Raw genomic sequence first — 15,831 nt, 5'->3', positions numbered from 1 at the left:
CCCTTATCCGCATTTTTAATAATTATGCCTTTCCTTTGTTTTAGTTTCTTAAGGCCTTGTCTTTCAATATGTGAGAGATTGTACTTATGTTTGTTGCTCTCTAGTTTGAGCTTTACCAAATCTTCTTCAACCCTTTTATGGAAACTCTACAAAACCTCGCCCCCCTAAAATGGGTGGGATAAAATGTTGATTTATTCTTGAACCCTACATGTGTGGTTTTAGGATTAGTTAATACGCTACTTTCCTTTTCTAGGTGGCTTAGTGTAAGAAAGTCAGTTGCGTCTGTAAACCTAAAGTAATCATGTTCCACATTCCTTCCTTCTGATTCTGATGTTTTGATAGACTCTGAAGTATCCTCACCATAATAAAATTTATTTACAGTGAGTGCCCGTACAAATCTGTTCACATCCACGAGTGTATCAAAAACATCAAAATCAATTAAAGGTACAAAATTGAGACATAACTCTAATACCTTGATCTCTTCTGTACTCAGTGTTACTCCTGGAAGATTAATGACCCTCATATTTTGTATTTGTTTTGTTTGCCCCTCCTGAGGGTATACTGTTCCCTCTTGGCTAGTGGTTTTCCTCTGCCTCTTCCTCCCTGGCCTCTTCCTGCTGAAAAACCTTTGTCTCTACTGAAGGAAAATTTGTAGGGGGCGGCAGTATGCCTGAAGCTATCATATATCTATCTATTAGCTGTATTCATACCCCTACCCCCTGTCTTGAGGATGCCTATAGTCCCTGCCTGGGTGGTGTTGGTAGTGGTGGTGGATGGGTGAGTGTGACCTTCATTAGTGTTGAATGGAACTGTCGTGGGACGCTCATTAAAAGTATTATTCTGGCCTTCTTCTGAGGAGGAGCCCCCACTGGTAGTATGGTCCAAACAATTACAAATACCATTATCCTCAGATTCAGTGTCTGAAAATGTCACTTGCTTTTTCCCTTGTTCTATAGTCTGGTTTCTCACTCCAGATACATGTCCCTTCTTGAATTTCCTTGGTTGTCTATTCCTCTTGGAGGACTGTGTGTTCCACTGATATACAACCAAGTGAGAACCAAAGGCTCGCAGGAGAAACGGAAAGATCCCAAATCGAGCAGGTTTTTCAAGTACCCCCAAGAGAATCAGAAGGGGGGGGGAAGAGACAATCCAGAGTATTATCATCAACCGAAAGAACAGAGAAGATACCCCAAAGGAGAGGACGGAGTAGGGGCAACTACAGGGACTGAATGTTATTAATCTTTCATGCTATGCATTAAATAAATTTGAATTGGAAGTTCTTTGTTTAGGTTTAACCTTTGTACCAACTACAGACTTCAATCTATTCAGGACTCTTTTGGACATTAATAACATGATTCGTAATCTGACTTTAAGAAAGCACTTCGGGACAGAAGAATGGGAGTGCCTTGAAACTAATGAGAATCCATGTTCCATTAACAATGTACATAAAAATGGGAATTCCAATTTAACTATGGATTTCCAAGAACTCTGTGATGTTAGGGTTCTGGAATCTCTCCAAGGGGAGATAGAACATGAAGAACAAGGTTGTTTAGAAACTCCCATATTACAAATCCTCATTCTACCCCATACAGAGTAGGGGTCCCGTTTTGGAGAAGTTCCAGAAACGTGTAGAAAATGATTTAGTTAAACTTCACTACACTACACAAAGGGGACAGGAATCAAACATCACACACAAACAAAAGAAAGCCCTGGATAGTTTGAGGAATAATAAGAACATAGTAGTAAGATCTGCGGACAAGGGCGGAGCCATTGTGGTTCAAGACAGAGGAAATTTTGTCCAGGAAGCTTTTAGATAGCTGAGAAATGAATGCGATTATGAGACGTTACAACAGGACCCAACTCGGTCATTTCAGCGACAATTGGTCTCCCTTGTGGACGATGGAGTAGAGCTGGGTTTTATAGACCAAGAAACAAAAATGTATCTGCTTGTGCAAAACCCGGTAACACCGGTTTTCAATCACTTACCGAAAGTGCATAAATGTCCAAGGGAGACCAATTGTCAGCGGAATAGGCTCCCTCACTGAGCACCTTTCAGAATGGCTGGATGACATTCTGCAGCCGATAGTGAGCACCCTTTGGAGCTTTCTGGCTGATACAAAACATGTTCTAAACCTACTATCTGAAATCACCTGGAAAGAAGATTACAGATGGCTCACAGTAGATGTTAGATCTCTCTATTCGACCATACCTCATGAAAAGGGATTATAGGCTCTTGATTTTTCCTTTCCAGGAGATACCCAGGGAATCTGGAGTTCATTGAATACATCCTGAGGGTAACAAGGTTCCTCCTGACCCACAACTATTTTCTGTTTGAGGGGGAATTCTTTCTCCAGAGGCGTGGGACGGCAATGGGGGCAAAGTTTGCCCCCTCCTACGCCAACCTTTTCATGGGTTGGTAGGAGCTCTCCCACGTCTTTGGTGAGCGGAACCCCTTCGGACAGGAAATAGTGTGGTACAGGCGCTTCATTGACGATCTCCTATTCATTTGGAGGGGATCAATGGAAGATCTGGAGAAGTTTATAGAGGGTCTTAACAAGAACACAGTAGGGATCAGCTTCACTTCAGAAGTACAAAAACATACTGTAAATTTTCTTGATATCACATTAAAGGGCCACGTAGGAGAATCAATCAAAACAGAAATGTATCACAAACCCATTTCAGGGAATTCACTCCTACATGCGGCAAGCTGCCAGCCAAGGAGAGTCTTTAGAGGAGTAGCAAGAGGGCAGTTCATCCGCCTAAAAAGGAATTGTTCTAGTCATCATGTATATGAGAAACAAGCGGATGACTTCGCGGCCAGGCTACTAGAAAGAGGCTATCAAAAGTCGACCATAAGCAAGGAAAGAAATATGGTTAATAAAATTGATAGGGCAAAACTTCTGGAAAAATCCAGTAATAAAAATAAAAACAAAAGTAGGCAGGAAAGGGCGAATGAGGATAATAATAAGATTCAATTCATAACTGATTACTCACGACAATACAATCAGATATGTGAGATAATTAGAAGTAATTACCAACTTCTAGCTGATGATGCTCTAAAAACAACAGTAGGGAAAGGCATACGGTTCACATACAAAAGGAATCGAACGATAGGTAACATAATAGCCCCTACTAAACTAAAACGAGAGGAAGCGAATGGTTCAGCCTGGCTGAGACTAAATGGAACCTTCAGATGTAATTTTCTTCCTTGCAAGGCTTGTGAAAGTGTGACAGTAGGGGACACATTCAGGTCCCTGGTCACGGGTGAAACCTTCCAAAAGAGCCTTTGTTTAAATTGTCGGTCAAATTTTGTGGTATACCTAATATCATGTACACATTGTGCCCTCCAATATGTTGGTCTAACGACCAGGGAGGCAAGAGTCAGAATAAAAGAACACTTGGCAGATATAAAAGCAGGAGTACTAACAACACCCCTGATCAATCACTTTTCGGTCTTACATCAAAAAGACCCAAGGTTCTTCACATGGACCATAATTGAGAGGGTTCCCACACAGAACAGAGGGGAGGATAGAACCCGCAAAGTGGGTGAGAGAGAGGCCTTCTGGATATTCCGTTTGAAAACCAGGGTTCCAGAAGGTCTCAACTCAGAATTTGACCTTATCAATTTTTGGTAAATTATTACACAAAACTTTTCTACATATCCTAGAATGGCCCAAAGTAGATGATAGTTTTTGATACATCCATTCAATATTCACAACAACAACATTATTATTATTTATTTATTTTTTGAAAATAACTATCACAACTCACCGGATTTTTTCATTAAATAGCAGTGTGACTAAAGAATACCAGAACAAGTTATAAGTCATTTTTGACAAGTGAATATAAAAAATAAGTTCTTATTATGATCATAAATCTGTTAAAGTAATTGCCATGCTTTTAAATGGGGAAGTAAATTCCTGTAGTGGTTAATAGTTTACTCTTTTGGATAATATAGTTAGTAAGCAACATTGTATTTAGGAGAAGCAATATGTTCCTGTTCTTAGGTAGCCTAGTGACAAGGTAACAATAGGTTAACAAAAGACATGAATGAAGTAGAGAGGACTAAGCGTGAATTCAGCGATAGTTACCTCAATATTTTAATGCCTAAACACATTGGTAAGCAGGAAGTGCTGGCAACAACGATCCAGCATTTACAATAAAAATAAGAGATTTCAGTGACCTCCTTGATTTAACATATTCAGTGTGAACTTTAAACAGCGCCGGTGATAAATACCGACGGCTGGGAGTATTTTGAACTTGGAACTTTTCTGAGAAACACCTAGCCCTGATGTAACGGGTTGTTACAAGCAATAGACCCAACATTAACCCTTAAGGATACAGAAACATATAAGGGGGATTTCCACCTCTGAATTGAATAAGGGACATTTCTAAATCAAGCACAATTTCGTTATCTGGGAATTAGATGTTATTATATTGTATACACACCTCTTTATATTGTGAACTGGATACCATTCTATAAATTTGAGCCTAATACTATTTTATGATAGTGTGAGTGTTTGTATGTATAACTATAGTTGGGAGTGAGTGGATATTTTCAGATTGTTGTCACTTGTATTTTTTTATCTTTCGTGTATAAGGTTGAATTGTCTAAATAAATACTGGGAATAATAGAAACGGTTTTTCTAAATTTATTATATTCTTTTGACTGGGTCATATAGTATAGACCTAAAAAGTATTTAATGTGGTCACAATATTCCCTATAAAGTGATTTAAACATACATATCTACATATCCTTCCGCTGTATGCGCCCACTGTATCTATTTTTGATTGATCTATTTGTATTATATACTATCCAGGAAGGGGGTAGTGTTTTTCAGTGAGGCTGTGGAGGATAGATTCAGCGCTTCACCCACTCCATTGTTAACAAATTATCAAGCAGAAAGTAAGGTATTATTGAACAAATTAAGTATGGTATTATTGAACAAATTGAGAGATAGGGGGTATCCAGAAGGTCCCGTTAATAAAGCACTTAATGATGTGAGGTTAATACCTAGGTCTACCTTATTACAGTCAAATAAAATTGAACAATGTAATAAATATAAGAGTGAAATTACTTTTGTGACAACTTATACAAGTCAGTATAAGAGCATTTGCAATATAATTAAAAAGAATATCCCGATTCTGAGGGGGGATGATATTTTGAAAAACATTGTAGATAAGGGGTGTAGATTTACATCCAGAAGGAATTTGACTATAGGGAACATGATTTCCCCTACTGCTCTAAGAAATCCTAAGAAGGTGAGTAGTTGGTTAAGTTGTAAGGGACACTTCAAATGTGGCACAAGAAGTTGCATAGCGTGTAGTCACACTTTGGTGAGTAAGGTCTTTCAGTCTGCATACACACAAAAGGTGTATGAAAGTAAACAATGTACCAATTGTAGGACGGAATTTGTTATCTACATGATACAGTGTAACAAATGTAATATACAGTATGTAGGTTGCATCTCTAGGGAGGCTAGAGTCAGAATTAGAGAACATCTAAATGATATAGATAATGAAAAGACCACCACTGGAGCAGCCAAACATTCAGCTAGATTTAGAGTTTGGCGTTAGCCGTCAAAACCAGCGTTAGAGGCTCCTAACGCTGGTTTTGGGCTACCGCTGGTATTTAGAGTCAGTCAGGAAAGGGTCTAACGCTCACTTTCCAGCCGCGACTTTTCCATACCGCAGATCCCCCTACGCCATTTGCGTATCCTATGTTTTCAATGGGATCTTTCTAACGCCGGTATTTAGAGTCGTGGCTGAAGTGAGCGTTAGAAATCTAACGACAAAACTCCAGCCGCAGAAAAAAGTCAGTAGTTAAGAGCTTTCTGGGCTAACGCTGGTTCATAAAGCTCTTAACTACTGTGCTCTAAAGTACACTAACACCCATAAACTACCTATGTACCCCTAAACCGAGGCCCCCCACATCGCCGCCAATCAGATTTTTCCTACCTTAATTCCGATTGGCTGATAGAATCCTATCAGCCAATCGGAATTCGAGGGACGCCATCTTGGATGACGTCATTTAAAGGAACCTTCATTCGGACTTAGGACGTCGGAAGAAGAGGATGGATCCGCGCTGGAGGTCTTCAAGATGGAGCCGCTCGTCATCGGATGAAGATAGAAGATGCCGCTTGGATCAAGATGGTTGCCGGTCCGGATCTCCTCTTCTTCCCAGATAGGATGAAGACTTTGGAGCCTCTTCTGGACCTCTTCAGCCGCCGCTTGATAGAAGACTTCAGCCGGATGATGGATCGCCAGCCCCCGCTTGGGCTTGGATGAAGACTTCGGAGCCTGGAACAATCGGTGATACCTGGCATGGTGAAGACAAGGTAGGAAGATCTTCAGGGGCTTAGTGTTAGGTTTATTTAAGGAGGGTTTGGGTTAGATTAGGGGTATGTGGGTGGTCGGTTGTAATGTTGGGGGGGTATTGTATGTTTTTTTTTACAGGCAAAAGAGCTGAATTCTTTGGGGCATGCCCCACAAACAGCCCTTTTAAGGGCTGGTAAGGTAAAAGAGCTTTTCTATTTTAATTTTAGAATAGGGTAGGGCATTTTTTATTTTGGGGGGCTTTGTTATTTTATTAGGGGGCTTAGAGTAGGTGTAATTAGCTTAAAATTGTTGTAATATTTTTATTATGTTTGTAATTAATTTTTTTATTTTTTGTAACTTAGCTTTTTTATTTTTTGTACTTTAGTTAGTTTATTTAATTGTAGATAATTGTAGGTATTTTATTTAATTAATTTATTGCTAGTGTAGTGTTAGGTTTAATTGTAACTTAGGTTAGGATTTATTTTACAGGTAATTTTATAATTATTTTAACTAGGTAGCTATTAAATAGTTCTTAACTATTTAATAGCTATTGTACCTGGTTAAAATAAATACAAAGTTGCCTGTAAAATAAATATAAATCCTAAAATAGCTACAATATAATTATAATTTATATTGTAGCTATATTAGGGTTTATTTTACAGGTAAGTATTTAGCTTTAAATAGGAATAATTTATTTAATAAGAGTTAATTTATTTCATTAGATTTAAATTATATTTAACTTAGGGGGGTGTTAGTGTTAGGGTTAGACTTAGCTTTAGGGGTTAATAAATTTATTAGAGTAGCGGTGAGGTCCGGTCGGCAGATTAGGGGTTAATACTTTAAGTTAGGTGTCAGCGATGTTAGGGAGGGCAGATTAGGGGTTCATACTATTTATTATAGGGTTAGTGAGGCGGATTAGGGGTTAATACATTTATTATAGTAGCGGTGAGGTCCGGTCGGCAGATTAGGGGTTAATTATTGTAGGTAGCTGGCAGCGACATTGGGGGCGGCAGATTAGGGGTTAATAAATATAATATAGGGGTCGGCGGTGTTAGGGGCAGCAGATTAGGGGTACATAGGTATAATGTAGGTTGCGGCGGTGTACGGAGCGGCAGATTAGGGGTTAAAAAAATATGCAGGGGTCAGCGATAGCGAGGTCGGCAGATTAGGGGTTAATAAGTGTAAGGTTAGGGGTGTTTAGACTCAGGGTACATGTTAGAGTGTTAGGTGCAGACGTAGGAAGTGTTTCCCCATAGGAAACAATGGGGCTGCGTTAGGAGCTGAACGCTGCTTTTTTGCAGGTGTTAGGTTTTTTTACAGCTCAAACAGCCCCATTGTTTTCTATGGGGGAATCGTGCACGAGCATGTTTTTGAAGCTGGCCGCGTCCGTAAGCACCGCTGGTATTGAGAGTTGCAGTGGCGGTAAATATGTCTGTACGCTCCCTTTTTGGAGCCTAACGCAGCCATTCTGTGAACTCTAAATACCAGCGGTATTTAAAAGGTGCGGGGGAAAGAAAGCCAGCGTTAGCTACGCGGGTCGTTACCGACAAAACTCTAAATCTAGCCGATTTTCTCTAAGAACATCAAGGAGTGGTAGATTCATTCAGATGGATGATAATTGATGTTATTAACAAAAAGCCTAGAGGAGGTAATAGAGTCCAAGAAATGTTTCGTAGAGAAGCTTATTGGATCTTCACCCTTAACACTCGCAAACCGATGGGTATGAATATTGAGGGTGATGATATCAACTTTTGGGAATGAAATCAACAATAGACTATCAAGATAAGGATTCTAATTGCTTTCCTCAACTATATAATACAATACACTTTAGGGAAATAATATATTATTTACAGTATCATAAGATGCCATAGTTAAACTGATTAAAAGAATTACAGGAATGATAATACTAGAAGTAGATATGGTAGCTAATTAAAGTATACAAGTGTATATGTTTCCAGTATCAAAAATTGAAAATTAAAAATTTAAAACATCAATCAATAAAGAAGCATATAGAATACAAATTGAAAGACCTGAACAAAAGTTAAAATTGATTACACACAAGACAGTGATTTTATTATACCCAATAGACAACACAGGTCAAAGCAATAGGTATATCCATGTTCTTGTTTCCCTTTAGGTTGAGTATAATACAATGATGACATAAAGATGATGTAAAGAGGCAGTTATGTATTATGGAAGTGTATGACTGTTAAAAGTATTTCTCAAGGAAATATATATGGTATTTGGTGATTGAAGTGGGGATGGAGTTCCATTGTACTCTATAGCAATAGATGGGAGGAGAGCACACAGACACAGGTATCCAATGAGAATGTGAGGGAGCGTATAAAGCTCCACAGGTAACGCTAGTAGAATGAGTCTATGAATAAGGCAGTCAGCCGAAACGTGTCAGACTGATCTGTTAAGTCTGTGAGATTGTATTTGTTTTCACATTTTTTACTGCACGTGAGTCACATTGCTATATTTTTTAAATGATGGAATAAAAGGAAGTTTTATTTTACCAAGCGGTATTCGATTACATTTTAGAAAGGCTGTCAACATATCTGTAGAGGAAAACGTTTAGCATGCCTGCCACTACTACACTCTTCTAAAGCAAGTCTTGTGTATACATCACACACATACATGCAGACACCACACACACACAGCACATACACACACAAAACAAAACAATATATAATCTTACTTAACTAGGAATCAGGATATAAAACAAATTTAAAAGCCAGGACTACTTTATTTGTGCTTAGAGCTAAGAATAAAACCAGTAGCATGTAACAGATTTATACAATTTCAACAAAATGCATAAGCAGGGGTTCAAAAAGTTGTCCAAAAGCTAGTGGGGTCCCATGAAATTTCTTAGAAGTCCCACTTTAACTCAAAATTGTCACAGTGTCATACGTAAACTTGTAATACACAGTTATACACTTTTATTACACATTTGTATAAACAATAAAACACTTTGTATATAGTTATAAACCTATTAATGATATAGACATTTTCTTACCTAAGGAGCGACTTTTGCCTCAGCTTGATGACATCTGAAGAAGAAATAGAGAGGCACACAGTCAGTCAGGGACAGACACACAAAAACGCTGCACGCACACACACACACACACACACACTCCACAAACAATACACACAAACACACACATTGGCATTTGCAGGAATATTTCCGAGGGGGGGATGCAAAAAATAGCAAGCATGTCGTAATCAATGCAATAACTGAATTTGTGTATATATTGTATTAAACAGATAATTTAGTGTCTTTCACACTTGCTGACACGGATCTACAAAGTAGTTTATTAATGGCTTTTATTTTCGAAAAGCTGAAAACCTGATAAATGTAGCATTTAAAATGAGTAATGTTTATAAGGAATCAATATTTTAAACAGATAAATAAGCCATCCTATTTGATTTACCCAAGTCTTTAAATTAATAAGCATATATTTAAATGAAGGGTCAGCGTAGTGATGGTTTAATTACTATTTGATATTTATAAGTATGAGACAATTTTTTTTTTCCTTTAGCAGCAGGATCCCAGTAACTTGTGTTGCAAATACAGAGCCACATATTACTTGCCATATACAGACTCACCCTTTCCTGACTGTAACATGATCTGCAGACTGGACCTTAATTACGGCAGTGTGCTGATATGACAGCCAGACAGGGCAGCAGCACCATGCGGGGAGAGGATGTTAGAGAAAGCCCTATTTTTTGTTTGTTTTTTTTGGAAAGTAGCAGGAACTGAGAAGCCAACATTCCAGAGGGAGTGATTTACGTTACAGCTAGAGCACCATTCAGCAGGTCATATAAGCAGGCAAAACTCAAGTCTTAACCTCCCCACACAAGACCGTTCTCTACATCTAAGCAAGCTGAAAGCTAATAAAATTATATGCAAGCCTACACAGACACTCCCCAGTACCCGGCACTAACACTTTCATCAAGGCAGTCTTAATTGTCCTGCATCAAGCTGCTTAGTTCCTGAGCCCACTCTAATTATTACTATTGAGGTTCATCATTTGCTCCACCCACTTCCTCTGTTCAGTCCACTTTCAAAACATTGTGCGCAGCACTTAGTTACTGTCTGCCCACAAGTAATACACCAACTAGCTTTTAAAGATTGGGGGGTAGTTAATAGGTGGGCGGGGATAAGGGAGCCAGCGGCCCACTGGGCATTTGCCCGCTATACCCAATAGTCAGTCTGGGCCTTGTCAATCTCATGCATAGGCTCAAATGGAGCCCTCTGCAAAACCTTAAGAACAAGATTTAGACTCCAAGGAGGAGCAGTAGATCTATACACCGGCTTGATCCTGGTCAGAGCCTTAACAAAAGACTGCAGGTAAAGAAGCTCAGCGAGCCTCTTGTGTAGTAAAACAGATAGGGCTGAAATCTGTCCCTTCAAGGAACTAGCCAATAGGCCCATCTCCAGTCGATCCTGGAGAAAAGAAAAGATCCTGGCAACCCTTACCTTGTGCCAGGAAAACCCACGCTCTTCACACCAGAATAGGTAGGTCTTCCACACCTTATGATAGATGTGACGAGTAACCGGTTTACAAGCTTGAATGAGAGTGTCAATAACACTTTCTGAAAATCATCTCTTGGCTAAGACTAAGCATTCAATCTCCATGCAGTCAGCCTCAGAGAATCTAGATTTTGATGAAGGAAGGGGCCATGTACCAGGAGATCCCTGCGACAAGGTAACCTCCACAGAGGAGAAGATGACATCCTCACTAGATCCGCGAACCATATCCTTCGTGCCACCACGGAGCAATCAGGATCACAGATGCCTGCTCCTGTCGGATTTGAGCCACCACCCGAGGAAGTAGTGGGATTGGCGGGAACAGATAAATTAGATTGAACCTTCATGGCACTGCTAATGCATCTATTAGCTCTGCCTGGGGATCCCTGGACCTCGACTCATATCTGGGTAGCTTGGTATTGAGACGGATGCCATCAGGTCTATCTCGAGTCCCCCAATTGCTGAAAATCTCTGCAAACACTTTGGGATGGAGAGACCATTCCCCAGCATGGAAAGATTGTCTGCTGAGAAAATCCGCTTCCCAGTTGTCTACACCTGGAATTTGGATCACTGAAAGCAAACAGTTGTGGGCCTCTGCCCATTCCAGAATCTGAGATACCTCCCTCATTGATATGGAACTTCTCGTACCCTCCTGGTGGTTGATTTAAGCCACTAAGGTTATGTTGTCTGATTGGAATCTGATAAACTGGTACGCACCCAGTAGGGGCCAATCCTTTAGAGCATTGAGGATCACTCGAATTTCTAGGTTGTTGATCGGGAGAGAACTCTCCTCCTGACTCTACATGCCCTGAGCCTTCTTGGAACCCCAAACAGCTCCCCATCCTGACAGACTCTCGTCCGTGGTTACAATCACCCAGGATGGTCTGAGGAATGATGTCCCTCAGGACAGATGATCCGGACAAAGCCACCAAGAGAGAGACTCCCTCGACCGGCAGTCCAGAGAAATCTGTTGAGACAGATTCGAATGATCACCGTTCCACTGACTCAGCATGCACAGTTGTAATGGTCTGAGGTAGAATCTGGCAAAGGGAATGATATCCTACTAGTAGCACTCTGCTCAGAATAGTATTCTATCAATTAACAATATGCCCCTTGCAAATAATACTTTTATCAGACGTATCTCTGTGCTGTACAAAATCTCTGCAAATCACTACTTAACACTTATCCACATATAGCACCCTGCTATGATTTATAGCCACATGTGTCTTATTTTTTAATTAACCTCATACATCATCAATACTCTTTAGGGATCCATTGTGATAATGCAAAACTTTCTCATGGAGGCAGTTTCTTACTTAACTCTGAGTTTCCTCTGTTTTGTCTTGGCTGGTTCATTTGTTCAGTCAGCTACTAGACTGATGTTTATTGGAAGAAGTTTGCCTAGCAGTATATTTCAACAGTTAACAAGATTACCCTCATTACCATTGTTACTTTCAGACACACCTTGACAGGTATATTATTTCAGTGAATTATTATCCAACACCCCTCCCACACATATTTTTCAGTGCTGAGTAGCACACCCATCTACACATATCATTCATATCTAGCGGAGAACTATCTAGCTGCGATTTTGTCCTATTAAGACAGATGCTCACATACTTCTGGACCTATTTGGAACTTGATTTGTTTAGTTTAGTTAAAAATGAGAGAGTTTGGGCAACAGACAGTGGGAAAGCCTAGGTAAATAAGTGCAATGAACATATTGTATACCTGTATTGAATGTATTACCATATGCTCATATTTCATAATTTAATTTATCACACGTCTTGGAAAGTCACCTCTTATTCGCATAGAATTGTGTCGCTCATAATGCTATACTCTTGAAGTTAATGTCTCCTATGTTCATATGTTGTATAACGTGTTTTTCTGACAATATCTATTTTAAATTTATTAAGTGTGACCTTGAATAATAACAAACTATCTGTATGTAATTGTTTACATGCTGTATGCCAGAACTCTTTTCAATAAAAAATAAAGCTAAAGGTGAAATTTCCCATACACTTTATACTATTTTATACACCGGTAAAACAAGTAATTAGAAACACATTAAAGGGACAGCAAAGTCCCAATTAAACTTTTAGGATTCAAATTTAAACAACTTTCCAATTTCCTTCTATTATCAAATCTGCTTTATTCCCTTGGGGACCTTTGTGACAAAGCATATAATGCACTATGGTGCGCTAGCTGCTGATTAGTGGCACATACAAGCCTCTTGTCATTTGCTCACTTTATGTGCTCAGCTAGCTCCCAGTAGTGCATTGCTGCTTCAATAAAAGATACATAGAGAATAAAGCAAGCATCATAATAACATAATTTATGTAAGAAATTACCTGATAAATTAATTTCTTTCATATTGGCAAGAGTCCATGAGCTAGTGACCTATGGGATATACATTCCTACCAGGAGGGGCAAAGTTTCCCAAACCTCAAAATGCCTATAAATACACCCCCACCACACCCACAATTCAGTTTAACGAATAGCCAAGAAGTGGGGTGATAAGAAAGGAGCGAAAGCATCAACAAGGAATTGGAATAATTGTGCTTTATACAAAAAAATCATAACCATCACAAAAAGTGTGGGCCTCATGGACTCTTGCCAATATGAAAGAAATGAATTTATCAGGTAAGTTCTTACATAAATTATGTTTTCTTTCATGTAATTGGCAAGAGTCCATGAGCTAGTGACGTATGGGATAGCAAATACCCAAGATGTGGAACTCCACGCAAGAGTCACTAGAGAGGGAGGGATAAAAATAAAGACAGCCAATTCCGCTGAAAAAAGAATCCACAACCCAAATCAAAAAGTTTTAATCTTTATAATGAAAAAAAAAATGAAATTATAAGCAAAAGAATCAAACTGAAACAGCTGCCTGAAGAACTTTTCTAACAAAAAACTGCTTCTGAAGAAGAGAAAACATCAAAATGGTAGAATTTAGTAAAAGTATGCAAAGAAGACCAAGTTGCTGCTTTGCAAATCTGATCAACAGAAGCTTCATTCTTAAAAGCCCAGGAAGTAGAAACTGACCTAGTAGAATGAGCCATAAAGAATGTAAAGATCTTTCCAAAGAATTCTTAGGATTAGGACACAATGAAGGGACAACAATTTCTCTACTAATGTTGTTGGAGTTCACAACTTTAGGTAAATATTTAAACGAAGTCCGCAAAAAACGCCTTATCCTGATGAAAAATCAGAAAAGGAGACTCACAAGAAAGAGCAGATAAATCAGAAACTCTTCTAGCAGAAGAGATGACCAAAAGGAACAACACTTTCCAAGAAAGTAATTTAATCACCAGAGAATGCATAGGCTCAAACGGAGGAGCCTGTAAAGCCTTCAAAACCAAAATAAAAGACTCCAAGGAGGAGAAATTGATTAATGACAGGCTTGATACGAACCAAAGCCTGTACAAAACAATGAATATCAGGGGCGCGATCCGATATAGATCGCATTTTGCAGCGCAAGCGAGGGAACCCACGTCGCCCGCAGTTTCAGCTCGCAACTCGAGCCATCCAATATGCGGCGCCGTCACTTGCTAAAGTGGCGCAAGTCTCACAAACCAGCGATGTCCAGAAATCTGCGTAAGTACAGATTTTTGGAGTCGCCAGTGACTTGCGCCACGTTAGAAACTGCCGGCGCCTATAAAACCTGACTAAAGTCTAAATCACTCGCACTGTCTAACACGCCTCCTAAACATAGCCCGACACGTCTAACACGCCTCCCTAACATAGCCCGACACGTCTAACCCTCTATCCGCTATCCCCCCTCACTATCCTAACAATAAAAAAGCTATTAACCCCTAAACCGCCGCTCCCGTACCCCGCCGCAACCTAATAAAGTTATTAACCCCTAAACCGTCGCTCCCGTACCCCGCCGCCAGCTATATTATATCTATAACCCCCTAAAGTGAGCCCCTAACACCGCCGCCATCTATATTAAAATTATTAACCCCTAATGTAAGCCCCTTACACCGCCGCCATCTCTATTAAAATGATTAACCCCTAATTTAATCTACCTACCCCGCCGCCAGCTATATTATCTATATTAACCCTAAGTATATTATAGTTAAAATAGGTATTACATTATATATATTAACTATATTAACCCTAATTATATTAGGGTTAATATAGTTAATATAGTTACTATAGTATTTATATTAACTATATTAACTCTATCTAACCCTAACACCCCTAACTAAATTTATATTAAATTAATCTAATTCATTTATAAACTAAAATATTCCTATTTAAATCTAAATACTTACCTATAAAATAAACCCTAAGATAGCTACAATATAATTAATAATTACATTGTAGCTATGTTAGGGTTAATATTTATTTTACAGGTAAATTGTTAATTATTTTAACTAGGTATAATAGCTATTAAATAGTTATTAACTATTTAATATCTACCTATTTAAAATAATTACCCAATTACCTGTAAAATAAATCCTAACCTAAGTTACAAATACACCTACACTATCAATAAATTAAATAAACTACAAACATCTATATAAAAATACAATTAAATTAACTAAACTAAATTACAAAAAAAAAAACCCTAAATTACCAAAAATAAAAAAAAGATTACAAGATTTTTAAGCTAATTACACCTATTCTAAGCCCCCTAATAAAATAATAAACCCCCCCCAAAAAAAATATTCCCTGCCCTATTCTAAATTAAAAGAATTTCAAAGCTCTTTACCTTACCAGCCCTTAAAAGGGCCTTTTGTGGGGCATGCCCCAAAGAATTCAGCTCTTTTGCATACAAATACAATACCCCCCCCCCATTACAACCCACCACCCACATACCCCTATTCTAAAACCACCCAAACCCCCCTTAAAAAAGCCTAACACTACCCCCCTGAAGATCTCCCTACCTTGTCTTCACCACACCGGGCCGAACTCCTGATCCGATCCGGGCGATGTCTTCCTCCAAGCGGCAAAGAAGAATTCTTCCTCCG

The 15,831-nt window shown here is 39.0% G+C and overlaps 1 protein-coding gene across 1 annotated transcript in view; it reads right to left on the bottom strand.

Annotated features, from left to right (window-relative positions):
- LOC128659886 (gastrula zinc finger protein XlCGF26.1-like) overlaps window positions 1–9,372 on the bottom strand; it is a 34,772-nt gene extending 25,400 nt beyond the window's left edge. The window contains exon 1 of the mRNA XM_053713471.1: window positions 9,338–9,372. The gene's annotated coding sequence lies outside the window, so the exon portion shown is untranslated. The remainder of the gene's footprint in view (window positions 1–9,337) is intronic.
- Between the last annotated feature and the right edge of the window lie 6,459 nt (window positions 9,373–15,831).

The sequence above is a fragment of the Bombina bombina genome, chromosome 5, assembly GCF_027579735.1.
Source record: "Bombina bombina isolate aBomBom1 chromosome 5, aBomBom1.pri, whole genome shotgun sequence".
In the NCBI taxonomy this organism is placed as follows: domain Eukaryota; kingdom Metazoa; phylum Chordata; class Amphibia; order Anura; family Bombinatoridae; genus Bombina; species Bombina bombina.
This window is presented reverse-complemented; position numbering and strand designations above follow the sequence as displayed.